Below are 17,400 nucleotides of genomic sequence, written 5' to 3' on the forward strand. Positions count from 1 at the left end.
TGTAAACGGGAAAACACAGAGTCAAATGATCCCAAGCTAGCTCCAAAAGTTGCTAATATCTTTCTGTATTGCAAGGGGGAAACTCGTGGAACAGGAATGGGAAGGCCAACCTCAAGGTATGCAGCATTGGAATGAGAGAGAGAGAGAGAGAGAGAGAGGAGAGAGAGAGAGAGAGGAGAGAGAGAGAGAGAGAGAGAGAGAGCGAGCGCTGGGCTGGTAGGCAGGCAGTTTTCTTGGGGTACCCAAAAAGTCATGCCACAACCTTGTCCAACCTCTTAATGATCATTGACTGAAGGAGGTTCCTTATCAGATACGTGTCTTGACTGGCCACCAAGCAGGAAATCCAGAATCAGGATAAAGAACTGAACTTAGGGCTGGAGAGATCACTCAGTGGTTAAGAGCATTGACTGTTCTTCCAGAGGACCTGAGTTCAATTCCCAGCAACAACATGGTGGCTTACAACCATCTCTAATGAGATCTGGTGCCCTCTTCTGGCCTGCAGGCATACATGGAGGCAGAATGTTATATAAATAATAAATAAATAAAATCTTTAAAAAAAAAAAAAGAACTGAACTTATCATGAAACTAAAATACCATAGTAACTCTTCTTTACTCAAAATAGAAATTATGGGTAAAATGGTATGACCCTGGGTAGCAGGACTGTTATTTTCCATGTTTTTGATGTACAGCCTGAAAGAAAAGGCTTGAGTAATACTTTGTGTGCTCCAATACAAATCTCTAGTCTTTGCCCATAGATTTCAAAACATGGCCATAAAGCATGTTTCAAATTTTTAACATGACCTTTTTTTTTAGCTTATAATTGCATCATTTCCACCATCCCCTTCCTACTTCCAAGCCTATGTAAGACATTCCAAAATGAGCCTTGCCTAGTCAATGAGAAGAAAGAGAGACAGTAGGTCAAGTTTTCTAAAGCAGTCCAACATTTTATTGGTGAGTGGCAACGCAAAGGCACTTGTATAAGATTGGAAATTCTTTATTCACACATTACAAAATGTTATGATCATAGTACAGAAAGGGAAGGACAAAAAGGAGTTTGAGAGTTTCCCAGTTTTGTGTGACATTAGGATTATTGCAGACAAACCAGTTAATCAGATCAGATTAATCATTACTATGTGATCTGTAAATGTCCCACATGGGCATTTATTTGGCTTCACAGACCAGGTTTCTTGACCAGGACACTGACATGTCATCACTGAAGTGTTGGGTCTGCCCTAAGGACTGAAAAGAAATGCTATTCTCTTATTCAAGGACCATTTTCTCTTACCAGACATTCATTGCTACTACTAACTTTCCTCCTTCTAAGGCCAGCAGAATCACTTAGGATCCAAGATCAGAGCTCCCAAAACACTTTCAGAATCTTTGGCCTCTGGAAAGGATGAAATCACTAAGAGTTTCCGTGACACTTGACTTTTAGTCTGGAAAACCACTGGTTACTTTTTTTTGGAGTGTTTTATCTTAAACTACCTAGTCAATTTCCAGCTCATTTCTTAGCCCACTTCACTCTGGATAGGTAACCATAAATGCCATTATCTGCTTAGGACAATGATTGATCTGGCTTATTCCAGTTGACTTTGATGGCATTATTTTTATAAGTCATCAAAAGAACTAAAAAGCTGTCTATTAGATGTGTCTTTTGACCTCTAGAGTTGGTCTTCAGAGTAATGAATGGACAATCAGTTTTCGCACACTATCATAGTTTTTTGATCAGCCAAAAGTCAGCATGATACCCTTCATATGTGGCTTCTGTCTAGGGAGAGTAGAGTTATTTATATTTAGCATCATATAATTTAGGGGATAAAATAATTATGTACCTTTCTTCCTTGGCTATAGGCAGGTGTTCAGTGAGCAAAAGTCTGAAGTCTTACATCTGAAGCACAGTTACTTGGGAAGAGGAAATTATTAGTGATACTGTTTGTCTAAATAACAGGCCATGTAGACTTATATCTAATATCTGTGGAGTGTGATCCTTTGGGCTTTGATCAGTTCTTCTAGCTTTTGATTGAACTTTCCTGCTGAGTGTTGAAGGTTGTCAAGGTGGTCAAAGTTAGTTTTTCCTTCTGTGCTGTCAAAGCCAGTTGAGCAACTAGACCTCATGGGTCACTTGGGCTTGAATGGAACCTTAGAGTTGTCTAGCTTTCTCTTGCCAGATGTCCATCCATATCACAATAAACCAAAGGCTTTGTTTTATGAACTGTGACTTCCTTTGAAGTGTTGAGTAACCCTTTCCCACAATGACCCTCCTTTTATATATATTGGATAATGTTTCAAATTAATTCTTTGAGTGGCATCATGATGCCCTACATGAAAAAGACAACAAGTTATAAATAGCATCATTCTTGTGAACCTTAATGAACTTATGTGGAAAGGGGAGAAATATTCATCCTTTTAATTCCTCTAAACACAGTAGAATAGATTCCAAAAATTATTATTTAATACCCAGAATATTAGCTATACACCAGCTTTGTACTTTTAACTTCAGTACAATATTTCAATAGACAGAAATAACTCAGCAAATTTTTGTTAGACATACATTTTATCCAGTCATTGATACAGATGGTATCTGACCTTACCAATTTTAATACAATATATGGCCTCTAAGTCTCACTCTTTATGTGCCTTACATAATTTACCCAGTCCTTCATAACTTGTCAAACCTTTCGGGTCTCTTTATTCTGGTACCATCAAGTTATTATTAATTTCAAAGATTTAAGATCTTTTTTTACTAAAGACAATTCTATATTTAGACTCCTCTAACAATTTCTTTTATGTACTTGTTAATTTCTTTATTGAGATACATAGATTTTGTTTGAGGTAGAAAACATGTCTGCTTCTCTATTCCTGAAGTATATGGTCTGGCTATTAGTTACACCTATTGACAATAACTTTGAGAGAGCAGAACTCTCTGATCTAAATCTAGGTGGGAACTTTGTTTGATGTAGAAACATAATAACTTTGAAGGAACTCAAGGTAAGATCTAACTCACTGACCTGTCAACTTGGAAATAGGCTCACATTTTTGGGCCTCCACAATTCCTCCTTGTTAAGTTGGGAGCACAGCCTCCAGCCCCTGGCATCCATCCCAGCCAACCTAGCCTGGGAGTTGCATTGCTCTGGACTCCAAATCCCAGCATGCCAGGTCCTGACCCTTCCCTGGGAGGGTCATGACCACTCCTGCAGGATATTTAAGTGGCCACCCAAAGGAGAAACACGTGGTTTTCTGGTCGACATGGGCTCCCCACTTTTCTGTCTCCCAACCATGCATTCAGTCACCTGAGAGTGTTGTACTTAATAAAATGATGGCATTTTGATTTGGTTTGATTTGACCTAATTGGATTTCTTGCACCAGTGGATCTGTCCTTTTCTTCTTATTTTTCCTTAACACTCCCTTCTTATTAATGTTAATAAAGCCTATACTTCTGCAACAATACAGATGTTTGCATCTGCCTTATGTGAACACTTTTCCATTTCCCAGACTTACCCAACTTCAGAACATGTATTCCAACTATGCAAGTCCTTGTGTTTGGCACTTGGGTGGAAAAAGGATTAAACCCATCACTGACTGCTGACCTTTGTAATCAAGGGTTAAGGGATAAAGTACTGGGCTCTGTGTCTCTGAGCCATGTTCCTTTCAAGAGAGTTCATCAGCAGTTAACTGATAGTAAGCAAGCAGATAATACCTTGTGCTATGCATACTTTTATGTCTATAATATCTCCTAATGAAAGGAGTGGAGGATCACCAGGGTTGGGAATGCCTATAGTGTTTCTTGTTAGTATTCAGTTGTATTGAAATCTAAATTTGTCTTATCAAACATGTCAAATTCAACAATTCATTAGTAATTTCAAACTTTTCTTAGACAAGTTATAACAATTTTCTAATCATTAACATCTTATAATGAACTAAAATATTAATAGGTCAATACCATAACACAATTTAACAGGACAATACCATAATACAATTTGTCAAATCATGATTCTCTTAAATCCATTCTAAACAAAAGATACGAGAATGTTTTTACAATAGGTGAGAGTCCAAATACAATGCCTCTTTTAAGCATTTGTCACAGTATCTAAGTAGCAGCAAAACCCTTAGGCTACTCTCCTCATATCTGATGAAGGGCTCTTGTCACTACTTGTAATATGGCTTTTTTCCCCTCAGGGGAAAATTGAGGTCTCAATTCTCAAGTTCTTTCAACATTTCAAAAGCAGACTTAATACCTCATTGGCAATCCGAGTTATTCCTCCAGAAGTAAAAATAGTCACGTGTTCACTCTGTGTTTCTGCTCTGGTTCCAGAGTAAACAGGACTCACTACTTCTGGAAGTTTGTGTAGCAATTATATACAAAATCTAGGAATCACCAGTCATCACCAGTAGTAGTAGGATTTGAGGCATCACGTGCCTTGGATAATGCGTAGTGGGGTCACTACCTCCTTTTGGAGGTTCACTATGTGGGCCCTCAGCTTTTTCTTCTTTGTTTTTAGGCCATCTAGCTTTCTCAAACTGTAAGCCCAATTTAATGTTTTATTGTATAATTTGCCTTGGACATGGTGCATTTTATACAAGTGTTCTGTGGAAGGCCAGAACACAGAAAAATCTCCACTTCTAAGTATAGAATCCATGGAGCAAATCTTTATAACATTAGTTCTAGAGCAGATGGCACAAATCTCATGCCTTTGAAGGTAGAAGTGATCCCAAGATTGGCAAGAGTTCTATGAAGAAACAATGCTTTTAAGAACATTCTAATTTATTTCTAACCAGATGAATACCAAATTATTTGGAAAATCTTCTCTTCTCCATCCTAAGAATGATTATCCAAAATCATAGGATTAAATGTGAATGAGTATTTATTAAAAACTCAATATATATGATACAATATAGTATCATACTTAATAAGCCAACATCAACTCGGGTATCAAATGAGTCCCTGGCTCAAACAAAGAAAACGAAGCAAAATTAAATACACATTTAAAAAAAAGTCTTAGGTCTTTTTGAGATGGACCTTACATTGGAAGTGACTATGTGAATCAGCATTACCTCAGATTTGCAATTATAGCCTGAATTTGCCACTGAATGGCTGGAATTAATGGCCTGTGTTACCATGTTTGCAAATTTCAGTGTTGAAACTGATTCTATGGTACTAGTGGCAGACACCTGAAATGACTTAAAAAGGTATGGAATGCCCCACTTTTTGAGTTCTCCTTTTCTGATATGTTGTTCAGTTTTGTTCGTTTGTGTGTGTGTGTGTGTGTGTGTGTTGGTGTGTGTGTGTGTTGGTGTGTGTGTGTGTGTGTGTGTGTGTGTGTGTGTGTGTGATATCAGGTTGCAGGGAAGCACTTCTGAAAGAGAAAAACCATCTTCATAAAAATGATTTGATAAAGGCTTTAGTCCCATTGCCTTTAGTTTCAAGAAAATCTTGTTTAATGTCTTTTTCATCATGAAGAAAGTTAATTATTTACTGTCTTCACCCAAGAATAATGGTGCAGATTACTGTATTGTGATTTCTAACTTGCAGTGTTTGAGATCGATATTAAAGTATGCTATATGTTTATACAATCTATTTAGTGAAGTCTATTTTGTGGTCTTTGTACTTGTTCTGTGGCTTTTGTACATCTGCTGTGCTTTCACTTAGTGATAGCTGTTTTTCTGCTGAAATACATAGAGTGAGACGTCCATCATCTAAGTGATATGCTGCTATAGTAGAAGGTAGTGTGTGATCAGACTTTTCAAGTACAGATGTCTGTGAAAGGGTGGAGGATTGTTGTTTCTGGTATTGTTTTTCATAGTTTTACAAATTTCCTTGAGATGTTGCTTGTTATCCAGCCTAGCTTGTATGTCAGTAATTAGTTATGGATACATTTGACCTCACAGTTCTCATGTGCCTTTAGTGTAACTTCATGGTTAGATGATGTACCCCAACATTTACTGTTTTGTCAACATATTTTAACAAAGTTCACATTAAAAAGCTTAATAGGAAAGAACATCAGAAACTTTAAATACAGCATATGTACATTCAAAGCAATATTTGTCTCAAACGTGTGGAGATGTAATGATGTAGGATACTCAGTAGTCAACTGTGTATTTCACAGTGTAGCCTGCTGTCCCAATGATATGTATATATTATTTGTAGTTCTATGAATCCTCACTTCCCCATTAGTTATCCATTTGGCACTTCATTTTAAGATACTTCCTGCTAAGGGAGTTATCCAGAGATGCCAGAAAATTTAACATCAGTGAGATTTCTTTGAATTCTGTTGTATGTATGTGTAATATGATTTTGGATGTTAGGCCTGACAGATATGTGGAGACCATAAGGCAACATTTTGGGGTCTACTTTGGCTCTCTTCATATGGTGATCAAGAATAGGATACCAGCCTTGCACATCACACACATTTCCCACTGAGCCATCAACCTGATTAATTGAAATTTTAAATCAGTAAAATATTGCATTATTTTCAGATTGTAAACATGTTTGCATTGAAGGACAGAGGAAAAGAGGACAATTCATTAATAACTCCTATTTGGAATTGAATATTATAAACTTATATCTCTTCTTTTCTTTATGCTCTTTCAATGGGCTGTGTTATTCTGAGGACTATGTACTTGTTCAAAACACATTTTCAGAATCTCGAAATTGCAATAAATTGTCCCAGTGGATAAAGTTTGTTGCTGCCAAGCCTGATGGTTTGGGTTCGTCAGTGTATATACCAAGTAGATGCCAGGTACCAGTGGAGCCACAAGAGGGTATCTGATACCCTGTAACTGGAGTTAAAGAGAGTTGTGAGCTGTCATGTGGATGTTGGGAAGAAAGTCAGACCTTGTGTTGAGCAACCAATGTTCTCTCTGTTGAGCCATCTATTCAGCCAAATGATCACACCATTTTAGAAGTAAGGTAGAATAGATTATGCCAAGTTCATCTTTAACTCACCCCTTCTGACCCAAAAGAAATACAAGGTGAATAGCATCAGAAAGTAACTTATATGGTGCATAAAAAAATCTCTGATTTCAAATCTTCACAAAACAATGGAAGAATACAAAAATTCATTTGGGAGAAACTCACAATACAAGTCTTTAAAATGTGACTCACCCTTGATGAAACCACAATCCTGAATTTAGCTCAAATGTGGTAAATAATTAGCAATGGAAGATCACAAGGACAAAGGGCAGGTGTACCCCTAATGGAGTTTATGCCTCCAGTAAGGAGAGAAAAGGAACTTGGCAGGTATGAAGAATGACTTTTCTGAATGTGGTGAGTCCGCTTTGCTGATGGCTGTAAAGCTTTCAAGTAGGATCCTTGAATGGTGGTGACTCCAAATGACATGCAGCTTTTTAAGACTTTCTGGGACTTATAAAGAAGTTCCTCTAAGGTTTGGACATCAGGCATTTACAGGGAGCTGTGGAGTACTGAATTGCTAGGGAAGGCAAATCAAGTTTCCAGAGGGCAATTCCTGGGGTGGACCTGAGCACAAGCTAACTCCTATTGTGCTCTGCATCCACTCAGCGTGGTGGGTCAGGCCCCTCCAGGTCTTTTACTGTTTCTTTCTTTGGCAGCTATATGTAGATGTCACTGAGCGTTTCCTACAGAGTCACACTTTCCAGTCCCCACTTGGACTTTAAAGTTCTGAAGTCCTCTCTTTCAATCCCTGTAACATGTCTGACTGGCAGAAATAAGGATATTGTAAAGAGACATTTATATCTCTTCCTAACAACCAGCAAAATTTTGGATCCCATGAAATTCAAATTTGCCTAGGATTCTCATTCCTGGAAAAGACTGAGACCTCTTTGTGAGATTTTCCCAACTGAAGAAACATTCATTCCTTATCTGATCACATTGCAAGACAGACAGGAGGTGAGAATGAGGGAGAGTTTTGGAGAAACTATCTATAGTGTAACTATCCATTATAGATATAATGGTAAAATATCATTATAAGGATTCATTAAATCACTTAATTTTGCATATATTTTACTTTCTATCTAAACCTGTTATGTCTGAAGAATAGATTCATTACATTTTCATCACTGTTCCAAATTAGTCAAACTGGATAAAAACCATGTTTTGAATTTTTATTAAAAGTTTGTTTATTCTACTGTTTTGATTTTTTAGAAACTTTTATTTCTTTTACATACCAACCACAATTCCATCTCCCTCCCCTCGTTTTGCTTCCACCTCTCTCCTCCAACTCACTCCTCTCAAATGCAACCCTTCTGTGTTAAAGTCTACTTTCTTCTAACACTTACCCATACTTTTCTTCTTTATCACTGAGTCTGTTATAACTCAACAAGGAACTAGGACATATTTCAGACTTTATTCTCCAGATGGAGAAATCCAGGCTCACAAAGGTAAGTTGTTTTTGAATATGGTTGACTGCAATGCTCTTTTTACTCCCATCTTTCTTATGCCTGAATAAATGAAGCAGAAGCAATCTAAGTCAAGTATGGTGGCACAGACATGTAGCCATGGTACTTAGAAATTGGAGACAAAAATTTCAGGGTTTTTAAGTTATCTTAGCTGAGAATGATGAGTAAGCTATGAAGGGTGGCCCAGAGTTCCAAGGACGACTGCGATGGTCTCAGGTCAGTGCCCATAGTGTAATATATTTTTTATTAAAATGTATGAAAATGAGTTTTAAATCAAAAGGCAGCTGTAGAGACAGGTTATCAGTGAAGAGCACTGGCTATTATTACAGAGAACAAAGGATCCATTACAAGAAACCATGGAAGCTAACCATCTCCTGTAACTCCAGTCCCAAAGCATCTGATGCCCTTTTCTGGCCTCTGTAGGTACTGAGTACAGAAAATGGCAGGCAAACACCCACATACCAAAAAAATAATAAAGCCCTGAGAGAGAGACAGAGGGCAGGTTTAGTTGAACTGAATTCCTTCTGGTCCTGCAAGGGAGCAACTGTGACCTTCCTTGCTAGCTAGTCCTCTCAGAGGCAAATCAGCCTTATTCTCTGGTTAGAAAAGCTCAGCAAGTCTCTTCATTTGATCACAGCTTTCACAGTGTGAGTAATTGACTTTTCCTTGATTTTTTTTTCTGCATTTGTGTTCTCTGAATTTCATGTTTTAGGATTGTGACAATGGTATATCTTTTAGATGTCTGAATGGCTTTGGGGGGGGCCTGGCCTGTTTGGATGCTCACCTTCCTAGACCTGGATCGAGGCGGGAGGAACTTGGACTTCCCATAGGGCAGGGAACCCTTACTGCTCTCTGGACAGGAGAGGGAGGGGGAGTGGAGGAGGGAGGGGGTAAATGGGAGGTGGGGAGGAGGTGGAAATTTTTAATAAAAAAAATGTCTGAATGGTTCTTTTAAATGCAGATCATAATATATCATCTAAAAGATTGATTTGTTCTCTTCATCTTCCTAGGTGGCTAGACTTGCAGTCTCCTGTTCCCATTTATATTGTTCAATGTCTAACTTGGGACATGAACATAAAAGAGACATAAGGATGACAGCGTGTGTGGAATGCAAAATCTGGTCTAGGCTGGTTCCTCTTTTAGCATTAGCCTGAGCTGCATGCATGCTATTATTAAAGAGATTTTTCTTTGTTTGTCTTTGAAGTGTTTAAAGTGATCAATCCCTGGGATGACCTATTAATTCTAAAACGGCTGTGTATCCTGTACTTTAGAAAAGTATTTCTGATACAAGCTCTCTTATGTAGACTCATGTATCCATCGTAATCTGTGCCTCTTCCAGAAAATGACATTCCTGTCCTTTTCAGTAATCCAACTAAATTCTTAAATGACTGTCCCACCACTGCACTTAAAATTACCCATTTGAGTCATGTAGTCAACTGTTCATTGATATAACAGGAAAAGGATTTGCATGGTTTCTTTTGTAAAAGTCAATCTGCATAAGCTGGCTGTTCTGTGCACTGGCTAGCAGCACAGCATCTGGCTTTATGTCAGCTACTGACCCTGAGTAATTTTCCTATCTACTTCATGTAGAAAATAATTTGTGAATGGTGGCCACATGGATTTGATGCTGTTTTAAATGTATGTTCTACATGGGCTCTATGTCTCTCTTCTTATTTGTATCTGTTTAAAATTCCCAGCATGGCTCTGAAAATATGGTTTCTCCATGCAACACATGACCACCATCATCTTGATGAAGGGCAGGTCAGATGACCTCACCACCATCTTGAATAAAGGCAGGGCAGGTAACCAAGTTGCCCTATTTACTAAGGTATTCCTTGCCTGGCCTTGATGTTTACTTATGTTATTGTCTCTAAATTCCTGTTACTGACTCTGCTACATGTATGCTTTGCAAAGTGGTATGCTTTTAGAAGTGCCCATCGAAGCATCTACTTCTCCCAATTTCTGTGTAATATCTGTGTGAGTGTATGCATGTGAATTTGAATTAACTATATGTTTGAATATAAGTTAGATTTAATTCTGTGTATATGTGTATAAAATTTAATGCAACTATATATATATATATATATGTACATGTACTTATTGTGAAAAAATATTTTAACAGATAACTTACAGCCTTTTCTCTAAGCTGTTCTCCACTGTTGCCAGTTCTATCATTAAGATTTATTGCAAAGGTTTTTCTTCTTTGTCTTTCACAAGTATAAATTTCACCTACTAAATTAAAAACTAGTACAGTCAGGCTTGGACTCAACTCTTCAGGCAGATTCTATACTCTAGATATAACTTATATATACCCAATAAAGAGCCTCCAAGTGCTCAGAGGTCTGGGGAATATGGCATTTAAATGTTCAGTTATTAAAAGACTTTTTGTAGCAGAGAGACAGATTGGCTATTAGCAGCTGTAACCCATCTCCTCCAAGAAAGACAGAAGACAAATGAGCACAGAATGTCCACAGAACATCATCCATTTGCAACTGACTTCATCAAGTGAAAGCACTAACCATTGGACAGAATTGCCTTTCATCTAAACTCCTGATGATCTCCAGATGTGGATGAAGTATCAAATGGAATCAGTGGACTAGCTCCTCCGGGTAAAGTAGGCTTGCCTTCCTACAGGTTTCCTAAACCAAAGGATATTCTAAGACCTGGAAGACCCTGTGCTAAACCGCTGAAGGCAAAAACAATCTGGCTCTCCCTACCCTCCACGACCATGGAAGACCCTGAGGAGTGGCTCTAGATAGGCAATCAAGCAAGTTCTTTGTCATTTTTTAAATCAATAACTCAAGTAAAATTTTATTCTTCTCAAATACCTATGATGCAGTTTGACAGCTCAGAGCTTTTGCTAGTTTAAAAGGACAATCTCACCAAACGAATTTCAGTACAACTTCTTAACATGTTCTAAATAAAAGGTGTTTTAAGATATACAAATGCAAGCTATTAAAGTGTGTACTTGCAAGTTACACACTTTAAAAGGTCTAAGGAAAAATGCAAGTTATCAAATTTCTCTCTCATACTACATTTCATAGTCTTAAAATCATCAATAAATTGCTGCTAAGCTATTAATCTAACTCTGGCAGAGTACTACCACTACTGCAAGATCCAGATTTAAAATTCTCTTTGGTCATTCTCTAAAAATACTTTTCATTGTACAAAACATCTGTCACAGTCATTCTTACATAACTATGCTGCTGCTTATACAATGTATGTGTCTAAAACTTATGTTTTACAAACTCAAAGAATTCTTGTGAGTTCCAGGGAGCTGAATTGAAGGATTCACCTTAAACAGGTCAAATACACCCCTTTCAATTTCCTGATCCTGAAAAAAAATTCTTTCTGCACTGAAATTTGTCCTCTGCTCTGCCAACAACTTGCCAGGTCAAGAGACACTGGAAAGTTCCACATCACAAATCCTGAATAGAAGTAAAGCTAACCAGCTACTCCAATATGTGACAAGCACCCAGCATTCTCAGGCTCCCCAAGAAGGGCTTTGATGCCCCAAAATAAGCAGGAAGCAGTTTTGAGAACTTCTTGTCCGAGTCTCTTCAACCTGCCATGCTTAACTCCCCACCTTCTATTATAGAAGAAAGGCAAGAATGTTGGAAAAATAAATCTGCTGGCCTGGCCTGTCTTCTTGGTACCCTGTCCCTATAAGAGATAAGCCCTGCCTACTCCCAATCTCCCCTTTCCTGCCTCCTCTCCCACCTGTTCTCTCTCTCTATCTGCTCTTCTACTGGAGATGTAGTTTCTGCCTCTCTCCATACTCCCCCTCTTTTCTACTTTCACAAACAGCTAAGTAAACTCCATACCTAAGCTCTCTCTGCATGGTGTATCTCTGTCTTTCAACCTGTGTGACATCAGGACACACACCAAGGCCTCTGGTCATCCTCCCCACCTACCACGGGACCTGCTGGGTCATTCCCTTATGAATGATAACAGTTTCTGCTTTCAGATCAGAATAGGAAGAATAAATTATTGAGCACAGCACAAGGGGAAAGAGGGAATGCAATCAGTTTCTGGAGTCAACATTATAAAAAAATTACTGATTATGGTAAGGGCAATATACATGATATTTTGGGGTATCAGTCCCTCAGATCCCTTCAGGGTCAATCTAAGGCATTAAAACTGGCAAAGTAAACGTTTAAGGGTAAAAAAAAAATAAATCTGCTCACCCAGGATTTTTCCTCAGCATGTCTCTTTATTATTCTCTCTTCCATGTGCTCTCATGCTGCACAGGTTTTCGGTTTTTATACCCTTATAATCAACAGTTTTCCAGGCATAGAAAAATCCAGGTCTGGGATTTCTTTTAAAGATAGATAAGGATTTTCCCACACAAAGTAGTAACTGCAAGGTTACTTTATGACTCAAGGTGGCTGCAGACAGTGAGTAAACTCTTTAAGGGAGAAGAGGTTAATTAAGGGAGAAATTAAATCACCCAGGAAATCTAGGAGAGGAGACTGGTGTATTATACTATATTATTAAGTGATTAGATAAAAAGTTAAGAAGTTTAAAGCCAGGGGCTGGAGAGATGGCTCAGTAGTTAAGAGCATTGCCTGCTCTTCCAAAGGTCCTGAGTTCAATTCCCAGCAACCACATGGTGGCTCACAACCATCTGTAAAGAAGTCTGGCGCCCTCTTCTGGCCTTCAGGCATACACACAGACAGAATATTGTATACATAATAAATAAATGAATGAATGAATAAATAAATAAATAAGAAGTTTAAAGCACTGCAGTATAAATTATGAGCAAGACAATAACTGTCTTTTACTCAACTGCTTTTTTCCCCAGAAGGCATAGAATATTTGGTAACAAGGCAACATATGCAACCAAGCAGGGGAAGCTTCTGTCCCTTGGCCCGCTAAGACATTCATCATTTGTAAACAAGCTCTAAGGACTTTTCAGATTTGAAGTTTACACCATTTGTTCTAAGCACTTTAAGCAAAGAATGTTGGAAGCACAAGTATTGTATAGTGAATGTACAGCTGACAAACCAATAGACAGATCCATGGGAGTATAAACTTAGTACGGAGAACACAATTGCAGAGCTTTGGGAACACTTGTCTTTTGGATATTCACTGTCAATTCTGTAGAAATTATGTGAAATCGTGGCATTTCTCTCCTTCTAAAAGGAATTCACCCCAAAATACCTTAGCAGTGTATAAGTAGCTAATGACTTTTTCTCACTTTGCCACATTAAGGGGCCTAAGAACTATAACATTCACTCTCTGTTGTAATAGTCAAATCTTGGTCAAGTCAGTTCCCCACAATTAACCTTATTAACAGATCACATAAGAATTTCAAAAAATGATAGGAAGACAGCATGCCTGCCCCAACTGACAAACAAGTCTCTGTGTCCGCAAAGCTGGTTATCACAATAGAGACTGGGGTGAGGGGAGTGGGTGAGTCCAGGGTTCCGGAATTTTATCTAATGATTTGGAATGCCAGATGTTTCCCTTTGGATGCTGGCCCTTTTTGGATAGTATCACCTTTTTCTAGTTTGCTGCTTTTTCAGGTCCTACCTGTTTGTTTGTTTGTTTGTTTTTTGCTTTTTTTTTTTTTTACAATTTTGTAATGCATCCTGATCTGAATTATGAAAAGCTCCAGAAACAGATTGCATAGTGCTTTATTAACCTTAATTTTGTTAAAGTCTATGTGAGTCACATAGACAAGAAAACTTATAGGAGGTGGGAACAGCAAGAAAAACAGGAACAGAAAATTATGGGGAACAGTGTGGTCATTAAAGAGGCCATAGAACGAATAAACAGGACATGACAAAAGGATTATGTGAGGTACTTTATTTCATTTTTTACCCTCAGACCATACTAGTCAGATTTTTATCTGCTATAGCAAATCTTTCTGAATCCTGGAAGGTTTAATGTGCTTTAACTGCAAAATAAACCTCAATATTTCTGTACCAGAACAGGATTATTGGAAGGATAATTTTCAGAAACTGTCTTAGTTGAGACAGCTCTCTCAGGTTTATGTGTACATATAGCTGACTCACATTGGATTGTCAATTTGTATACGGATGCTGCTTGTTTGTTCCCAGCCACCCAGACCTGAAATAATCACATAGAAACAGTATTAATTAAAAACTGCTTGGCTCCTTAGCTCAGGCTTCTTAATAACTCACACTTATTGGTCCACTCACTGAGACAGTGTAACTGAGCTAATAGGAGTTCACCAAATTCAGCTGGACTGGGAGTGAATGAGCATGGGATCAAACTGGACCCTCTGAATGTGGCTGACAATTGGGGGCAGACTAGAAGCCAATGATAATGACACTGGGATTTGTCTCTACTGCATGTACTGGCTTTTTGGGATCTTATTCTATTTGAATGCATATCTTCCTAAGCCTGGATGTAGGGGGGAGGGACTTGGACTTCCTACAGTGCAGGGTACCTGGCCCTCTTAGGACTGGAGGAGGAAGGAGGAATGGTGTGTGGGAGAGTGGGAGGGAAGTGGGAAGAGGGGAGGAAGTGGAAATTTTGATTGGTATTATTTATAAAGTAATAAAAAATTAAAAAAATAATTCCTAAAGAATCAGAAATAATGGTCATTCATTCCTGAGAGTTGGAAAGCTATTAGTAAATAATATAGGAAAAATTAAAAAAATAACTAACACTTATATCTTAAATTATCCCTTTTCTATTATTTGTATTTCTCTCTGAGGTTCGTGGTTTACTAGTAAGGTTCTGGGGCATCTGCCTTCTTCAACAGCTACATGATGTCTCCCTGGTTCTGACATCTTTTCTTCTCTGTGCCTGCTTGGAATTCCCACCTTACTCTATTCTGCTCTGCCATAGGATCAAAGGAACTTCTTTATTAACAAATGGTAATAAAACACATTCACAGCATACAGAGGGGATTCCCATATTTGTGGCCGGGTTCTGTTCTTGTCTTTGCAAATATCTATCTTCAAAATGTCAAGAGACCTGGTACATTTATATGCCTAAAAAAGAAATGATACCTATCGAGAAAAAATTGCCAAGCAAGGTGAAATCTGACTTATGATATTAATATTCTCTGCAGTATAAAATCTTACCCTCTAAACATACATATTTTCTACTTCTCAGTATAATTGTAGTCGTAACTCACTTAAAAATAAAAGCTGGCTTTAAAGTTGGATGGTGGCTCTCCTTCTTTCAATCCAAGCACGTTGATAAAAAAATTTATTGCTTCTTTCTCATAATAGGAGATACCTGGTATGGGACAGAAGGAAGAAAAAAATCTAGGAACTAATGTTATCAAAACTCTGTTTTCAAAAATTTTACTTCTCCCCATACATATTTTCATCTTTCTGCTACTTTTCTTTGAATATATGTCTATTGAAATTTAAATTTTCCATTTTGATATAAATAATGTTTATGTTTTCCACAGTGAATAATAAATTTTCCTACAGTAATCTTTGAAGCCTCCATGAAGAAGATGGGCTCTAGAACAATGATTCCACCTGGTTCTTATAATGTCATTCAGCTGATAGCACCACTTAAAGATTGACTTTGAACTAAAAACTGCTAAGAACAATTTTGAGGTGGCTAGCTGAGATGATCCAGCCTCACAAACTACTCTAGCCTGGACTTGAGACAAGACATATTCATTATACATAGACTACAAAAAATATGATATAGCTGCCTATCCCATGACTTGACAATTAATCCAATTTTTTCTTCCAGGATTCCCTAAAAATACCATCACGCTCAGACAGCAGGAAATAAATTTAAGAATATGACACCCACATTCCCAAGAGATGGGGTTGTTGATTTTTGGTTATCCAACAGATTATGGATATTATAGATATGAAGGATAAAAGGTTAGATTATTGAATCTCTGAAAAGAAAAAGGGAAGACATAGATATGCTAAGTTAAAAGGTTGATTATTCAACCTTCATTTAAAAATCAACTATTAGTTTTAAATGTTTTACATTGGATTGAATTTTTATATATTGTATACAAATTTTGTATATTCATAGAAATTTGAGATTAGTTTTATTAAAACATACTGTACCTATGTTATACCCAGGTCTGCAATGTTCCCCAAAAAACAACGAGACTGAGTCCCATATGTAAAACAAAGATACTTTATTTTATGCAAGTTTGCAAACTTGGTCTCTCTGCATTTCCAATGTATTGGAATAAATGACAAACCCTGAGCTCAGGTAGAGTTGGGTTTCTATAGTAGTAAAGGTGGGAGTGAGGGTTTTCTGAGGTTCATGAATTGTGATTGGATGACATTTTCTAGGGGTGTCCTGGTGAGTGTGCTGGCAGGTGATTCTATCTATAATGGTTGGAACATTAGGCGTTTCCTTTGGATGGTCTGTTCTTGGGTGGTACTCAGGTAATCTCTGTTGGTGCTTCTTCCTGCAACAAGGTATTGCTTCAGGGTAAACTACTGAGATTCAGGACTCCATTAAACTTATCGATGACTGAGTCTTACTTGGGCAGGTGATAATGGTTGGAAGTAAAGAACTTTTTTGGGGTTGTCTGTTTCTATTTAGCTTATTATGGGCTGGCACCTACACATATATTTCTAATCTTGTTCAAGGTATTGTACCTAAACAGCTCATTTAACAATGTAATGCATCCCTAGTCCTTGAACATTATTTATTACAAAATGTTTAAGATAATAAGGAAATGAAGTTTAATAATTAGTCACCTATCATAATTGAGCTTGTAGTCACGGTAGGTACTTTTTAAGATCACAGAGAGATAAAATTTAGATGGACAGGCCATTTTCAAACACTTCAGAGATCTACAGAATATGGTACTTACAATGATTTAATTGCCTGGGTTGTTCTTTTTTATGAAAATGAAACATGTCTGCTCCTGGCAAAATCAATCTACTTTATAGAAAATAATGGACAGTAGGAAACACCACATGAAATCCACTTTCTTTGGGCCAAAATATAAGCCACTGGGCAAGAAAATGTCCTTGTCATGAATGCTGATAATATGCTGTCCTAATTGGACAAGCAGGACACAAAAAACGGCTGCCAAGCATGGTCAAGACA

This window comes from Arvicola amphibius, chromosome 10 (genome assembly GCF_903992535.2).
Source record: "Arvicola amphibius chromosome 10, mArvAmp1.2, whole genome shotgun sequence".
Taxonomy (NCBI): Eukaryota; Metazoa; Chordata; class Mammalia; order Rodentia; family Cricetidae; genus Arvicola; species Arvicola amphibius.